This window comes from Hypanus sabinus, chromosome 13, assembly GCF_030144855.1.
Source record: "Hypanus sabinus isolate sHypSab1 chromosome 13, sHypSab1.hap1, whole genome shotgun sequence".
Lineage (NCBI taxonomy): Eukaryota > Metazoa > Chordata > Chondrichthyes > Myliobatiformes > Dasyatidae > Hypanus > Hypanus sabinus.
Genome location: NC_082718.1, coordinates 70,341,375 through 70,359,182, shown reverse-complemented (window position 1 = coordinate 70,359,182; position 17,808 = coordinate 70,341,375).

The following is a 17,808-nucleotide window of genomic DNA, read 5'->3' as shown; positions in this document are numbered from 1 at the left end:
GGGCCATGAGCCTTTCTAGGACACAGGGCCTGGATGCTTTTGCAGGGCCCGGACCTTTTCTGTGACACATGGCCAGGATGCTTCCGCAGAGCCGGGAGCTTTCCTTGGACACAGGGCCTGGATGCTTCTGCAGGGCCAGGTCCCCTCCTTGGACTCAGGGCCAGGAACCTTTCACAGGGCTGGGTCCTTTTTTCTAGGACACTTGGCCAGGATGCTTTCGCATGGCCGGGACCCTTTCTAGGACACATTGCCCGGATGCTTTCGCAGGACTGGGACCCTTCCTTGGACACAGGGCCAGGATGCTTTCGCAGGGCCAGGACACTTTGTAGGACACAGGGCCAAGATGCTTTCGCAGGGCCAGGACCCTTTCTAGGACACAGGGACAGGATGCTTTCGCAGGGCCATGACCCTTTCTAGGACAGGGCCCGGATGCTTTCGCAGGGCCGTGAGTCTTTCTAGGACACAACAGGATGCTTTCGCAGGGCCGGGACCCGTTCTAGGAAACAGGGCCAGGATGCTTTCACAGGTCAGTGACACTTTCTAGGACAGTGCCAGGATGCTTTCGCAGGGCCGGGACCCTTCCTTGGACACAGGGCCAGGATGCTTCTGCAGGGCCGTGACCGATTCTAGGACACAGGGCTAGGATGCTTTCGCAGGGCCGGGACACCCCTGGAGACAGCGCCAGGATGTATTCACAGGGCCGGGAAGATTCCTTGGACACAGGGCCAGGATGCTTCTGCAGGGCCGGGACCCTTCCTTGGACACAGGGCCAGGATGCTTTCGCAGGTCCAGGACACTTTCTAGGACACAGGGCCAAGATGCTTTCGCAGGGCCAGGACCCTTTCTAGGACACAGGGACAGGATGCTTTCGCAGGGCCATGACCCTTTCTAGGACAGGGCCCGGATGCTTTCGCAGGGCCGTGAGTCTTTCTAGGACACAACAGGATGCTTTCGCAGGGCCGGGACCCGTTCTAGGAAACAGGGCCAGGATGCTTTCACAGGTCAGGGACACTTTCTAGGACAGTGCCAGGATGCTTTCGCAGGGCCGGGACCCTTCCTTGGACACAGGGCCAGGATGCTTCTGCAGGGCCGTGACCGATTCTAGGACACAGGGCCAGGATGCTTTCGCAGGGCCGGGACACCCCTGGAGACAGCGCCAGGATGTATTCACAGGGCCGGGAAGATTCCTTGGACACAGGGCCAGGATGCTTTCACACGGCCGGGACGCTTTCTAGGGCACAGGGCCAGGATGCTTTTGCAGGGCCGGGACCCATCCTTGGACTCAGGGCCAGGATGCTTTCGCAGGGCCGTGACCCTTTCTAGGACACAGGGCCAGGATGCTTTCGCAGGGCCAGGACCCTTTCTAGGATGCAGAGCCAGGAGGCTATCGCAGGGCCGTGACCCTTTCTAGGACACTTGGCCAGAATGCTTTCGCATGGCCGGGACCCTTCTAGGACACAGGGCAAGGATGCTTTCACAGGGCTGGGACCCTTTCTAGGACACTGGGCCTGGAGGCTTTCGCAGGGCCATGAGCCTTTCTAGGACACAGGGCCTGGATGCTTTTGCAGGGCCCGGACCTTTTCTGTGACACATGGCCAGGATGCTTCCGCAGAGCCGGGAGCTTTCCTTGGACACAGGGCCTGGATGCTTCTGCAGGGCCAGGTCCCCTCCTTGGACACAGGGCCAGGAACCTTTCACAGGGCTGGGTCCTTTTTTCTAGGACACAGGGCCAGGATGCTTTCGCAGGACGGGGACCCTTGGACACAGGGCCAGGATGCTTTTGTAGAGCCGGGACCCATCCTTGGACACAGGGCCAGGATGCTTTCGCAGGGCCGTGACCCTTTCTAGGACACAGTGCCAGGTTGCTTTCGCAGGACGGGGACCCTTTCTAGGGCACAGGGCCAGAATGCTTTTGTAGGGCCGGGACCCATCCTTGGACACAGGGCCAGGATGCTTTCGCAGGGCCGTGACCCTTTCTAGGACGCAGGGACAGGTTGCTTTTGCAGGGCCAGGACCCTTTCTGGGACGCAGATCAAGGATGCTTTCGCATGGCCGGGACCCTCTCTAGGACACAGGGCCCGGATGCTTTTGCAGGACGGGGACCCTTACTTGGATTCAGTGCCAGGATGCTTTCACAGGGCCGGGACCCTTCCTTGGACACAGGACCAGAATGCTTTCAGAGGGCTGTGACCCTTTCTAGGACACTTGGCCAGGATGCTTTCGCATGGCCGGGACCCTTTCTAGGACACAGGGCCCGGATGCTTTCGCAGGGCCAGGACCCTTTCTAGGACACAGGGCCAGGATGCTTTCACAGGTCAGGGACACTTTCTAGGACAGTGCCAGGATGCTTTCGCAGGGCCGGGACCCTTCCTTGGACACAGGGCCAGGATGCTTCTGCAGGGCCGGGACCGTTTCTAGGACACAGGGCCAGGATGTTTTCGTAGGGCCGGGACCCTTCCTTGGACAGGGCCAGGATGATTTCACAGGTCAGGGACACTTTCTAGGACAGTGCCAGGATGCTTTCGCAGGGCCGGGACCCTTCCTTGGACACAGGGCCAGGATGCTTCTGCAGGGCCGGGACCGATTCTAGGACACAGGGCCAGGATGCTTTGGCAGGGCCGTGACCCATTCTAGGACACAGGGCCAGGATGCTTTCGCAGGGCCAGGACCCTTTCTAGGACACAGGGACAGGATGCTTTCGCAGGGCCATGACCCTTTCTAGGACAGGGCCCGGATGCTTTCGCAGGGCCGTGAGTCTTTCTAGGACACAACAGGATGCTTTCGCAGGGCCGGGACCCGTTCTAGGAAACAGGGCCAGGATGCTTTCACAGGTCAGGGACCCTTTCTAGGACACAGGGCCAGGATGCTTTCACACGGCCGGGACGCTTTCTAGGGCACAGGGCCAGGATGCTTTTGCAGGGCCGGGACCCATCCTTGGACTCAGGGCCAGGATGCTTTCGCAGGGCCGTGACCCTTTCTAGGACACAGGGCCAGGATGCTTTCGCAGGGCCAGGACCCTTTCTAGGACGCAGAGCCAGGAGGCTATCGCAGGGCCGTGACCCTTTCTAGGACACTTGGCCAGAATGCTTTCGCATGGCCGGGACCCTTCTAGGACACAGGGCAAGGATGCTTTCACAGGGCTGGGACCCTTTCTAGGACACAGGACCAGGATGCTTTCACAGGGCTGGGACCCTTTCTAGGACACAGGGCCTGGAGGCTTTCGCAGGGCCATGAGCCTTTCTAGGACACAGGGCCTGGATGCTTTTGCAGGGCCCGGACCTTTTCTGTGACACATGGCCAGGATGCTTCCGCAGAGCCGGGAGCTTTCCTTGGACACAGGGCCTGGATGCTTCTGCAGGGCCAGGTCCCCTCCTTGGACACAGGGCCAGGAACCTTTCACAGGGCTGGGTCCTTTTTTCTAGGACACAGGGCCAGGATGCTTTCGCAGGACGGGGACCCTTCCTTGGACACAGGGCCAGGATGCTTTTGTAGAGCCGGGACCCATCCTTGGACACTGGGCCAGGATGCTTTCGCAGGGCCGTGACCCTTTCTAGGACACAGTGCCAGGTTGCTTTCGCAGGACGGGGACCCTTTCTAGGACACAGGGACAGGTTGCTTTTGCAGGGCCAGGACCCTTTCTGGGACGCAGATCAAGGATGCTTTCGCATGGCCGAGACCCTCTCTAGGACACAGGGCCCGGATGCTTTTGCAGGACGGGGACCCTTACTTGGATTCAGTGCCAGGATGCTTTCACAGGGCTGGGACTCTTCCTTGGACACAGGACCAGAATGCTTTCAGAGGGCTGTGACCCTTTCTAGGACACTTGGCCAGGATGCTTTCGCATGGCCGGGACCCTTTCTAGGACACAGGGCCCGGATGCTTTCGCAGGGCCAGGACCCTTTCTAGGACACAGGGCCAGGATGCTTTAACAGGTCAGGGACACTTTCTAGGACAGTGCCAGGATGCTTTCGCAGGGCCGGGACCCTTCCTTGGACACAGTGCCAGGATGCTTCTGCAGGGCCGGGACCGTTTCTAGGACACAGGGCCAGGATGTTTTCGCAGGGCCGGGACCCTTCCTTGGACACAGGGCCAGGATGCTTTCACAGGTCAGGGACACTTTCTAGGACAGTGCCAGGATGCTTTCGCAGGGCTGGGACCCTTCCTTGGACACAGGGCCAGGATGCTTCTGCTGGGCCGGGACCGATTCTAGTACACAGGGCCAGGATGCTTTGGCAGGGCCGTGACCCATTCTAGGACACAGGGCCAGGATGCTTTCGCAGGGCCAGGACCCTTTCTAGGACACAGGGACAGGATGCTTTCGCAGGGCCATGACCCTTGCTAGGATAGGGCCAGGATGCTTTCGCAGGGCCAGGACCCTTTCTAGTACGCAGATCCAGGAGGCTATCGCAGGGCGGTGACCCTTTCTAGGACACTTGGCCAGGATGCTTTCGCATGGCCGGGACCCTCTCTAGGACACAGGGCCCGGATGCTTTCGCAGGACGGGGACCCTTACTTGGACTCAGGTCCAGGATGCTCTCACAGGGCCGGGACCCTTCCTTGGACACAGGACCAGGATGCTTTCAGATGGCCGTGACCCTTCCTTGGACACAGGGCCAGGATGCTTTCACAGGGCTGGGACCCTTTCTAGGACACAGGACCAGGATGCTTTCACAGGGCTGGGACCCTTTCTAGGACACAGGGCTGGAGGCTTTCGCAGGGCCATGAGCCTTTCTAGGACACAGGGCCTGGATGCTTTTGCAGGGCCCGGACCTTTTCTGTGACACATGGCCAGGATGCTTCCGCAGAGCCGGGAGCTTTCCTTGGACACAGGGCCTGGATGCTTCTGCAGGGCCAGGTCCCCTCCTTGAACACAGGGCCAGGAACCTTTCACAGGGCTGGGTCCTTTTTTCTAGGACACTTGGCCAGGATGCTTTCGCATGGCCGGGACCCTTTCTAGGACACATGGCCCGGATGCTTTCGCAGGACTGGGACCCTTCCTTGGACACAGGGCCAGGATGCTTTCGCAGGGCCAGGACACTTTCTAGGACACAGGGCCAAGATGCTTTCGCAGGGCCAGGACCCTTTCTAGGACACAGGGACAGGATGCTTTTGCAGGGCCATGACCCTTTCTAGGACAGGGCCCGGATGCTTTCGCAGGGCCGTGAGTCTTTCTAGGACACAACAGGATGCTTTCGCAGGGCCGGGACCCGTTCTAGGAAACAGGGCCAGGATGCTTTCACAGGTCAGGGACACTTTCTAGGACAGTGCCAGGATGCTTTCGCAGGGCCGGGACCCTTCCTTGGACACAGGGCCAGGATGCTTCTGCAGGGCCGTGACCGATTCTAGGACACAGGGCTAGGATGCTTTCGCAGGGCCGGGACACCCCTGGAGACAGCGCCAGGATGTATTCACAGGGCCGGGAAGATTCCTTGGACACAGGGCCAGGATGCTTCTGCAGGGCCGGGACCCTTCCTTGGACACAGGGCCAGGATGCTTTCGCAGGGCCAGGACACTTTCTAGGACACAGGGCCAAGATGCTTTCGCAGGGCCAGGACCCTTTCTAGGACACAGGGACAGGATGCTTTCGCAGGGCCATGACCCTTTCTAGGACAGGGCCCGGATGCTTTCGCAGGGCCGTGAGTCTTTCTAGGACACAACCGGATGCTTTCGCAGGGCCGGGACCCGTTCTAGGAAACAGGGCCAGGATGCTTTCACAGGTCAGGGACACTTTCTAGGACAGTGCCAGGATGCTTTTGCAGGGCCGGGACCCTTCCTTGGACACAGGGCCAGGATGCTTCTGCAGGGCCGTGACCGATTCTAGGACACAGGGCCAGGATGCTTTCGCAGGGCCGGGACACCCCTGGAGACAGCGCCAGGATGTATTCACAGGGCCGGGAAGATTCCTTGGACACAGGGCCAGGATGCTTTCACACGGCCGGGACGCTTTCTAGGGCACAGGGCCAGGATGCTTTTGCAGGGCCGGGACCCATCCTTGGACTCAGGGCCAGGATGCTTTCGCAGGGCCGTGACCCTTTCTAGGACACAGGGCCAGGATGCTTTCGCAGGGCCAGGACCCTTTCTAGGACGCAGAGCCAGGAGGCTATCGCAGGGCCGTGACCCTTTCTAGGACACTTGGCCAGAATGCTTTCGCATGGCCGGGACCCTTCTAGGAAACAGGGCAAGGATGCTTTCACAGGGCTGGGACCCTTTCTAGGACACTGGGCCTGGAGGCTTTCGCAGGGCCATGAGCCTTTCTAGGACACAGGGCCTGGATGCTTTTGCAGGGCCCGGACCTTTTCTGTGACACATGGCCAGGATGCTTCCGCAGAGCCGGGAGCTTTCCTTGGACACAGGGCCTGGATGCTTCTGCAGGGCCAGGTCCCCTCCTTGGACACAGGGCCAGGAACCTTTCACAGGGCTGGGTCCTTTTTTCTAGGACACAGGGCCAGGATGCTTTCGCAGGACGGGGACCCTTGGACACAGGGCCAGGATGCTTTTGTAGAGCCGGGACCCATCCTTGGACACAGGGCCAGGATGCTTTTGCAGGGCCCGGACCTTTTCTGTGACACATGGCCAGGATGCTTCCGCAGAGCCGGGAGCTTTCCTTGGACACAGGGCCTGGATGCTTCTGCAGGGCCAGGTCCCCTCCTTGGACACAGGGCCAGGAACCTTTCACAGGGCTGGGTCCTTTTTTCTAGGACACAGGGCCAGGATGCTTTCGCAGGACGGGGACCCTTGGACACAGGGCCAGGATGCTTTTGTAGAGCCGGGACCCATCCTTGGACACAGGGCCAGGATGCTTTCGCAGGGCCGTGACCCTTTCTAGGACACAGTGCCAGGTTGCTTTCGCAGGACGGGGACCCTTTCTAGGGCACAGGGCCAGAATGCTTTTGTAGGGCCGGGACCCATCCTTGGACACAGGGCCAGGATGCTTTCGCAGGGCCGTGACCCTTTCTAGGACGCAGGGACAGGTTGCTTTTGCAGGGCCAGGACCCTTTCTGGGACGCAGATCAAGGATGCTTTCGCATGGCCGGGACCCTCTCTAGGACACAGGGCCCGGATGCTTTTGCAGGACGGGGACCCTTACTTGGATTCAGTGCCAGGATGCTTTCACAGGGCCGGGACCCTTCCTTGGACACAGGACCAGAATGCTTTCAGAGGGCTGTGACCCTTTCTAGGACACTTGGCCAGGATGCTTTCGCATGGCCGGGACCCTTTCTAGGACACAGGGCCCGGATGCTTTCGCAGGGCCAGGACCCTTTCTAGGACACAGGGCCAGGATGCTTTCACAGGTCAGGGACACTTTCTAGGACAGTGCCAGGATGCTTTCGCAGGGCCGGGACCCTTCCTTGGACACAGGGCCAGGATGCTTCTGCAGGGCCGGGACCGTTTCTAGGACACAGGGCCAGGATGTTTTCGTAGGGCCGGGACCCTTCCTTGGACAGGGCCAGGATGATTTCACAGGTCAGGGACACTTTCTAGGACAGTGCCAGGATGCTTTCGCAGGGCCGGGACCCTTCCTTGGACACAGGGCCAGGATGCTTCTGCAGGGCCGGGACCGATTCTAGGACACAGGGCCAGGATGCTTTGGCAGGGCCGTGACCCATTCTAGGACACAGGGCCAGGATGCTTTTGCAGGGCCGGGACCCATCCTTGGACTCAGGGCCAGGATGCTTTCGCAGGGCCGTGACCCTTTCTAGGACACAGGGCCAGGATGCTTTCGCAGGGCCAGGACCCTTTCTAGGATGCAGAGCCAGGAGGCTATCGCGGGGCCGTGACCCTTTCTAGGACACTTGGCCAGAATGCTTTCGCATGGCCGGGACCCTTCTAGGACACAGGGCAAGGATGCTTTCACAGGGCTGGGACCCTTTCTAGGACACAGGACCAGGATGCTTTCACAGGGCTGGGACCCTTTCTAGGACACAGGGCCTGGAGGCTTTTGCAGGGCCATGAGCCTTTCTAGGACACAGGGCCAGGATGCATTCACAGGGCCGGGAAGATTCCTTGGACACAGGGCCAGGATGCTTCTGCAGGGCCGGGACCCCTCCTTGGACACAGGGCCAGGATGCTTTCGCAGGGCCTTGACCCTTTCTAGGACACAGGTCCAGGATGCTTTCACAGGGCTGGGACACTTTCTGGGACACGGGGCCAGGATGCTTTTGCAGGGCCGGGACCTTTTCTAGGACACAGGGCCAGGAGGCTTTCACAGGGCCGGGAGCCTTTCTAGGACACCGGACCAGGATGCTTTTACATGGCCGCGACCTTTTCTGAGACACATGGCCAGGATGCTTCCGCAGGGCCGGGAGCTTGCCTTGGACACAGGGCCTGGATGCTTCCGCAGGGCCGGGTCCCCTCGTTGGACACAGGTCCAGGAATATTTTAGAGGGCCGGGACCGTTTCTGGGACACAGGGCCAGGATGCTTTCGCAGGGCCGGGACCCTTCCTTGGACACAGGGCCACGATGCTGCTGCAGGGCCGGGACCGTTTCTAGGACACAGGGCCAGGATGCTTTCGCAGGGCTGTGACCCTTTCTAGGACACAGGGCCAGGATGCTTTCGCATGGCCGGGACCCTCTCCAGGACACAGGGCCCGGATGCTTTCGCAGGACGGGGACCCTTACTTGTATTCAGGGCCAGGATGCTTTCACAGGGCCGGGACCCTTCCTTGGACACAGGACCAGGATGCTTTCAGAGGGCCGTGACCCTTTCTAGGACACTTGGCCAGGATGCTTTCGCATGGCCGGGACCCTTTCTAGGACACAGGGCCCGGATGCTTTCGCAGGGCCAGGACCCTTTCTAGGACACAGGGCCAGGGTGCTTTCACAGGTCAGGGACACTTTCTAGGACAGTGCCAGGATGCTTTCGCAGGGCCGGGACCCTCTGTAGGACACAGGGCCCGGATGCTTTCGCAGGACGGGGACCCTTACTTGTATTCAGGGCCAGGATGCTTTCACAGGGCCGGGACCCTTCCTTGGACACAGGACCAGGATGCTTTCAGAGGGCCGTGACCCTTTCTAGGACACTTGGCCAGGATGCTTTCGCATGGCCGGGACCCTTTCTAGGACACAGGGCCAGGATGTTTTCGTAGGGCCGGGACCCTTCCTTGGACAGGGCCAGGATGATTTCACAGGTCAGGGACACTTTCTAGGACAGTGCCAGGATGCTTTCGCAGGGCCGGGACCGATTCTAGGACACAGGGCCAGGATGCTTTGGCAGGGCCGTGACCCATTCTAGGACACAGGGCCAGGATGCTTTCGCAGGGCCGTGAGTCTTTCTATGACTCAAGGCCAGGATGCTCTCGCAGGGCCGGGACCCTTTCTAGGACACAGGGCCAGAACGCTTTCGCAGGGCAGGGACCCTTTCTAGGACAGTGACAGGATGCTTTCGCAGGGCCGGGACCCTTTCTATGACACAGGGACAGGATGCTTTCAGAGGGATGGGACCCTTTGTAGGACACAGGAGCAGGATGCTTTCGCAGGGCCGTGACACTTTCTAGGACACTTGGCCAGAATGCATTCGCATGGCCGGGACCTTTTTAGGACACTTGGCCAGGATGCTTTCGCATGGCCGGGACCCTTTCTAGGACACCGGACCAGGATGCTTTTACAGGGCCGCGACCTTTTCTGAGACACATGGCCAGGATGCTTCCGCAGGGCCGGGAGCTTGCCTTGGACACAGGGCCTGGATGCTTCCGCAGGGCCGGGTCCCCTCGTTGGACACAGGTCCAGGAATATTTTAGAGGGCCGGGACCGTTTCTGGGACACAGGGCCAGGATGCTTTCGCAGGGCCGGGACCCTTCCTTGGACACAGGGCCACGATGCTGCTGCAGGGCCGGGACCGTTTCTAGGACACAGGGCCAGGATGCTTTCGCAGGGCTGTGACCCTTTCTAGGACACAGGGCCAGGTTGCTTTCGCATGGCCGGGACCCTCTCCAGGACACAGGGCCCGGATGCTTTCGCAGGACGGGGACCCTTACTTGTATTCAGGGCCAGGATGCTTTCACAGGGCCGGGACCCTTCCTTGGACACAGGACCAGGAAGCTTTCAGAGGGCCGTGACCCTTTCTAGGACACTTGGCCAGGATGCTTTCGCATGGCCGGGACCCTTTCTAGGACATAGGGCCCGGATGCTTTCGCAGGGCCAGGACCCTTTCTAGGACACAGGGCCAGGGTGCTTTCACAGGTCAGGGACACTTTCTAGGACAGTGCCAGGATGCTTTCGCAGGGCCGGGACCCTCTGTAGGACACAGGGCCCGGATGCTTTCGCAGGACGGGGACGCTTACTTGTATTCAGGGCCAGGATGCTTTCACAGGGCCGGGACCCTTCCTTGGACACGGGACCAGGATGCTTTCAGAGGGCTGTGACCCTTTCTAGGACACTTGGCCAGGATGCTTTCGCATGGCCGGGACCCTTTCTAGGACACAGGGCCAGGATGTTTTCGTAGGGCCGGGACCCTTCCTTGGACAGGGCCAGGATGATTTCACAGGTCAGGGACACTTTCTAGGTCAGTGCCAGGATGCTTTCGCAGGGCCGGGACCCTTCCTTGGACACAGGGCCAGGATGCTTCTGCAGGGCCGGGACCGATTCTAGGACACAGGGCCAGGATGCTTTGGCAGGGCCGTGACCCATTCTAGGACACAGGGCCAGGATGCTTTCGCAGGGCCGTGAGTCTTTCTATGACTCAAGGCCAGGATGCTCTCGCAGGGCCGGGACCCTTTCTAGGACACAGGGCCAGAACGCTTTCGCAGGGCAGGGACCCTTTCTAGGACAGTGACAGGATGCTTTCAGAGGGCTGGGACCCTTTGTTGGACACAGGACCAGGATGCTTTCGCAGGGCCGTGACACTTTCTAGGACACTTGCCCAGAATGCATTCGCATGGCCGGGACCTTTTTAGGACACTTGGCCAGGATGCTTTCGCATGGCCGGGACCCTTTCTAGGACACATGGCCCGGATGCTTTCGCAGGACTGGGACCCTTCCTTGCACACAGGGCCAGGATGCTTTCGCAGGGCCAGGACACTTTCTAGGACACAGGGCCAAGATGCTTTCGCAGGGCCCCTTTCTAGGACACAGGGACAGGATGCTTTCGCAGGGCCATGACCCTTTCTAGGACAGGGCCCGGATGCTTTCGCAGGACTGGGACCCTTCCTTGGACACAGGGCCAGGATGCTTTCGCAGGGCCAGGACACTTTCTAGGACACAGGGCCAAGATGCTTTCGCAGGGCCAGGACCCTTTCTAGGACACAGGGACAGGATGCTTTCGCAGGGCCATGACCCTTTCTAGGACAGGGCCCGGATGCTTTCGCAGGGCCGTGAGTCTTTCTAGGACACAACAGGATGCTTTCGCAGGGCCGGGACCCGTTCTAGGAAACAGGGCCAGGATGCTTTCACAGGTCAGGGACACTTTCTAGGACAGTGCCAGGATGCTTTCGCAGGGCCGGGAGCTTTCCTTGGACACAGGGCCTGGATGCTTCTGCAGGGCCAGGTCCCCTCCTTGGACACAGGGCCAGGAACCTTTCACAGGGCTGGGTCCTTTTTTCTAGGACACAGGGCCAGGATGCTTTCGCAGGACGGGGACCCTTGGACACAGGGCCAGGATGCTTTTGTAGAGCCGGGACCCATCCTTGGACACAGGGCCAGGATGCTTTCGCAGGGCCGTGACCCTTTCTAGGACACAGTGCCAGGTTGCTTTCGCAGGACGGGGACCCTTTCTAGGGCACAGGGCCAGAATGCTTTTGTAGGGCCGGGACCCATCCTTGGACACAGGGCCAGGATGCTTTCGCAGGGCTGTGACCCTTTCTAGGACGCAGGGACAGGTTGCTTTTGCAGGGCCAGGACCATTTCTGGGACACAGATCAAGGATGCTTTCGCATGGCCGGGACCCTCTCTAGGACACAGGGCCCGGATGCTTTTGCAGGACGGGGACCCTTACTTGGATTCAGTGCCAGGATGCTTTCACAGGGCCGGGACCCTTCCTTGGACACAGGACCAGAATGCTTTCAGAGGGCTGTGACCCTTTCTAGGACACTTGGCCAGGATGCTTTCGCATGGCCGGGACCCTTTCTAGGACACAGGGCCCGGATGCTTTCGCAGGGCCAGGACCCTTTCTAGGACACAGGGCCAGGATGCTTTCACAGGGCCGGGACCCTTCCTTGGACACAGGGCCAGGATGCTTCTGCAGGGCCGGGACCGTTTCTAGGACACAGGGCCAGGATGTTTTCGTAGGGCCGGGACCCTTCCTTGGACAGGGCCAGGATGATTTCACAGGTCAGGGACACTTTCTAGGACAGTGCCAGGATGCTTTCGCAGGGCCGGGACCCTTCCTTGGACACAGGGCCAGGATGCTTCTGCAGGGCCGGGACCGATTCTAGGACACAGGGCCAGGATGCTTTGGCAGGGCCGTGACCCATTCTAGGACACAGGGCCAGGATGCTTTTGCAGGGCCGGGACCCATCCTTGGACTCAGGGCCAGGATGCTTTCGCAGGGCCGTGACCCTTTCTAGGACACAGGGCCAGGATGCTTTCGCAGGGCCAGGACCCTTTCTAGGACGCAGAGCCAGGAGGCTATCGCAGGGCTGTGACCCTTTCTAGGACACTTGGCCAGAATGCTTTCGCATGGCCGGGACCCTTCTAGGACACAGGGCAAGGATGCTTTCACAGGGCTGGGACCCTTTCTAGGACACAGGACCAGGATGCTTTCACAGGGCTGGGACCCTTTCTAGGACACAGGGCCTGGAGGCTTTCGCAGGGCCATGAGCCTTTCTAGGACACAGGGCCAGGATGCATTCACAGGGCCGGGAAGATTCCTTGGACACAGGGCCAGGATGCTTCTGCAGGGCCGGGACCCCTCCTTGGACACAGGGCCAGGATGCTTTCGCAGGGCCTTGACCCTTTCTAGGACACAGGTCCAGGATGCTTTCACAGGGCTGGGACACTTTCTGGGACATGGGGCCAGGATGCTTTTGCAGGGCCGGGACCTTTTCTAGGACACAGGGCCAGGAGGCTTTCACAGGGCCGGGACCCTTTCTAGGAAACAGGGCCAGAACGCTTTCGCAGGGCAGGGACCCTTTCTAGGACAGTGATAGGATGCTTTCGCAGGACCGCGACCCTTTCTAGGACACAGGGCCAGGATGCTTTCACAGGTCTGGGACCCTTTGTAGGAGATAGGACCAGGATGCTTTCACAATGCTGGGACCCTTTCTAGGACACAGGGCCTGGAGGCTTTCGCAGGGCCATGAGCCGTTCTAGGACACAGGGCCAGGATGCATTCACAGGGCCGGGAAGATTCCTTGGACACAGGGCCAGGATGCTTCTGCAGGGCCGGGACCCCTCCTTGGACACAGGGCCAGGATGCTTTCGCAGGGCTGGGACCCTTTCTAGGACACAGGTCCAGGATGCTTTCACAGGGCTGGGACACTTTCTGGGACACGGGGCCAGGATGCTTTTGCAGGGCCGGGACCTTTTCTAGGACACAGGGCCAGGTGGCTTTCACAGGGCCGGGAGCCTTTCTAGGACACCGGACCAGGATGCTTTTACAGGGCCGCGACCTTTTCTGAGACACATGGCCAGGATGCTTCCGCAGGGCCGGGAGCTTGCCTTGGACACAGGGCCTGGATGCTTCCGCAGGGCCGGGTCCCCTCGTTGGACACAGGTCCAGGAATATTTTAGAGGGCCGGGACCGTTTCTGGGACACAGGGCCAGGATGCTTTCGCAGGGCCGGGACCCTTCCTTGGACACAGGGCCACGATGCTGCTGCAGGGCCGGGACCGTTTCTAGGACACAGGGCCAGGATGCTTTCGCAGGGCTGTGACCCTTTCTAGGACACAGGGACAGGTTGCTTTCGCAGGGCCAGGCCCCTTTCTAGGACGCTTGGCCAGGATGCTTTCGCATGGCTGGGAACCTCTCCAGGACACAGGGCCCGGATGCTTTCGCAGGACGGGGACCCTTACTTGTATTCAGGGCCAGGATGCTTTCACAGGGCCGGGACCCTTCCTTGGACACAGGACCAGGATGCTTTCAGAGGGCCGTGACCCTTTCTAGGACACTTGGCCAGGATGCTTTCGCATGGCCGGGACCCTTTCTAGGACACAGGGCCCGGATGCTTTCGCAGGGCCAGGACCCTTTCTAGGACACAGGGCCAGGGTGCTTTCACAGGTCAGGGACACTTTCTAGGACAGTGCCAGGATGCTTTCGCAGGGCCGGGACCCTCTCAAGGACACAGGGCCCGGATGCTTTCGCAGGACGGGGACCCTTACTTGTATTCAGGGCCAGGATGCTTTCACAGGGCCGGGACCCTTCCTTGGACACAGGACCAGGATGCTTTCAGAGGGCCGTGACCCTTTCTAGGACACAGGGCCCGGATGCTTTCGCAGGGCCAGGACCCTTTCTAGGACACAGGGCCAGGATGCTTTCACAGGTCAGGGACACTTTCTAGGACAGTGCCAGGATGCTTTCGCAGGGCCGGGACCCTTCCTTGGACACAGGGCCAGGATGCTTCTGCAGGGCCGGGACCGTTTCTAGGACACAGGGCCAGGATGTTTTCGTAGGGCCGGGACCCTTCCTTGGACAGGGCCAGGATGATTTCACAGGTCAGGGACACTTTCTAGGACAGTGCCAGGATGCTTTCGCAGGGCCGGGACCCTTCCTTGGACACAGGGCCAGGATGCTTCTGCAGGGCCGGGACCGATTCTAGGACACAGGGCCAGGATGCTTTGGCAGGGCCGTGACCCATTCTAGGACACAGGGCCAGGATGCTTTCGCAGGGCCGTGAGTCTTTCTATGACTCAAGGCCAGGATGCTCTCGCAGGGCCGGGACCCTTTCTAGGACACAGGGCCAGAACGCTTTCGCAGGGCAGGGACCCTTTCTAGGACAGTGACAGGATGCTTTCGCAGGGCCGGGACCCTTTCTATGACACAGGGCCAGGATGCTTTCAGAGGGCTGGGACCCTTTGTAGGACACAGGACCAGGATGCTTTCGCAGGGCCGTGACACTTTCTAGGACACTTGGCCAGAATGCATTCGCATGGCCGGGACCTTTTTAGGACACTTGGCCAGGATGCTTTCGCATGGCCGGGACCCTTTCTAGGACACATGGCCCGGATGCTTTCGCAGGACTGGGACCCTTCCTTGGACACAGGGCCAGGATGCTTTCGCAGGGCCAGGACACTTTCTAGGACACAGGGCCAAGATGCTTTCGCAGGGCCAGGACCCTTTCTAGGACACAGGGACAGGATGCTTTCGCAGGGTCATGACCCTTTCTAGGACAGGGCCCGGATGCTTTCGCAGGGCCGTGAGTCTTTCTAGGACACAACAGGATGCTTTCGCAGGGCCGGGACCCGTTCTAGGAAACAGGGCCAGGATGCTTTCACAGGTCAGGGACACTTTCTAGGACAGTGCCAGGATGCTTTCGCAGGGCCGGGACCCTTCCTTGGACACAGGGCCAGGATGCTTCTGCAGGGCCGTGACCGATTCTAGGACACAGGGCCAGGATGCTTTCGCAGGGCCGGGACACCCCTGGAGACAGCGCCAGGATGTATTCACAGGGTTGGGAAGATTCCTTGGACACAGGGCCAGGATGCTTTCACACGGCCGGGACGCTTTCTAGGGCACAGGGCCAGGATGCTTTTGCAGGGCCGGGACCCATCCTTGGACTCAGGGCCAGGATGCTTTCGCAGGGCCGTGACCCTTTCTAGGACACAGGGCCAGGATGCTTTCGCAGGGCCAGGACCCTTTCTAGGACGCAGAGCCAGGAGGCTATCGCAGGGCCGTGACCCTTTCTAGGACACTTGGCCAGAATGCTTTCGCATGGCCGGGACCCTTCTAGGACACAGGGCAAGGATGCTTTCACAGGGCTGGGACCCTTTCTAGGACACAGGACCAGGATGCTTTCACAGGGCTGGGACCCTTTCTAGGACACAGGGCCTGGAGGCTTTCGCAGGGCCATGAGCCTTTCTAGGACACAGGGCCTGGATGCTTTTGCAGGGCCAGGACCCTTTCTGGGACGCAGATCAAGGATGCTTTCGCATGGCCGGGACCCTCTCTAGGACACAGGGCCCGGATGCTTTTGCAGGACGGGGACCCTTACTTGGATTCAGTGCCAGGATGCTTTCACAGGGCCGGGACCCTTTCTAGGACACAGGGCCTGGAGGCTTTCGCAGGGCCATGAGCCTTTCTAGGACACAGGGCCTGGATGCTTTTGCAGGGCCCGGACCTTTTCTGTGACACATGGCCAGGATGCTTCCGCAGAGCCGGGAGCTTTCCTTGGACACAGGGCCAGGATGCTTCTGCAGGGCCGGGACCCCTCCTTGGACACAGGGCCAGGATGCTTTCGCAGGGCTGGGACCCTTTCTAGGACACAGGTCCAGGATGCTTTCACAGGGCTGGGACACTTTCTGGGACACGGGGCCAGGATGCTTTTGCAGGGCCGGGACCTTTTCTAGGACACAGGGCCAGGAGGCTTTCACAGGGCCGGGAGCCTTTCTAGGACACCGGACCAGGATGCTTTTACAGGGCCGCGACCTTTTCTGAGACACATGGCCAGGATGCTTCCGCAGGGCCGGGAGCTTGCCTTGGACACAGGGCCTGGATGCTTCCGCAGGGCCGGGTCCCCTCGTTGGACACAGGTCCAGGAATATTTTAGAGGGCCGGGACCGTTTCTGGGACACAGGGCCAGGATGCTTTCGCAGGGCCGGGACCCTTCCTTGGACACAGGGCCACGATGCTGCTGCAGGGCCGGGACCGTTTCTAGGACACAGGGCCAGGATGCTTTCGCAGGGCCGTGACCCTTTCTAGGACACAGGGACAGGTTGCTTTCGCAGGGCCAGGCCCCTTTCTAGGACGCTTGGCCAGGATGCTTTCGCATGGCTGGGACCCTCTCCAGGACACAGGGCCCGGATGCTTTCGCAGGACGGGGACCCTTACTTGTATTCAGGGCCAGGATGCTTTCACAGGGCCGGGACCCTTCCTTGGACACAGGACCAGGATGCTTTCAGAGGGCCGTGACCCTTTCTAGGACACTTGGCCAGGATGCTTTCGCATGGCCGGGACCCTTTCTAGGACACAGGGCCCGGATGCTTTCGCAGGGCCAGGACCCTTTCTAGGACACAGGGCCAGGGTGCTTTCACAGGTCAGGGACACTTTCTAGGACAGTGCCAGGATGCTTTCGCAGGGCCGGGACCCTCTCAAGGACACAGGGCCCGGATGCTTTCGCAGGACGGGGACCCTTACTTGTATTCAGGGCCAGGATGCTTTCACAGGGCCGGGACCCTTCCTTGGACACAGGACCAGGATGCTTTCAGAGGGCCGTGACCCTTTCTAGGACACAGGGCCCGGATGCTTTCGCAGGGCCAGGACCCTTTCTAGGACACAGGGCCAGGATGCTTTCACAGGTCAGGGACACTTTCTAGGACAGTGCCAGGATGCTTTCGCAGGGCCGGGACCCTTCCTTGGACACAGGGCCAGGATGCTTCTGCAGGGCCGGGACCGTTTCTAGGACACAGGGCCAGGATGTTTTCGTAGGGCCGGGACCCTTCCTTGGACAGGGCCAGGATGATTTCACAGGTCAGGGACACTTTCTAGGACAGTGCCAGGATGCTTTCGCAGGGCCGGGACCCTTCCTTGGACACAGGGCCAGGATGCTTCTGCAGGGCCGGGACCGATTCTAGGACACAGGGCCAGGATGCTTTGGCAGGGCCGTGACCCATTCTAGGACACAGGGCCAGGATGCTTTCGCAGGGCCGTGAGTCTTTCTATGACTCAAGGCCAGGATGCTCTCGCAGGGCCGGGACCCTTTCTAGGACACAGGGCCAGAA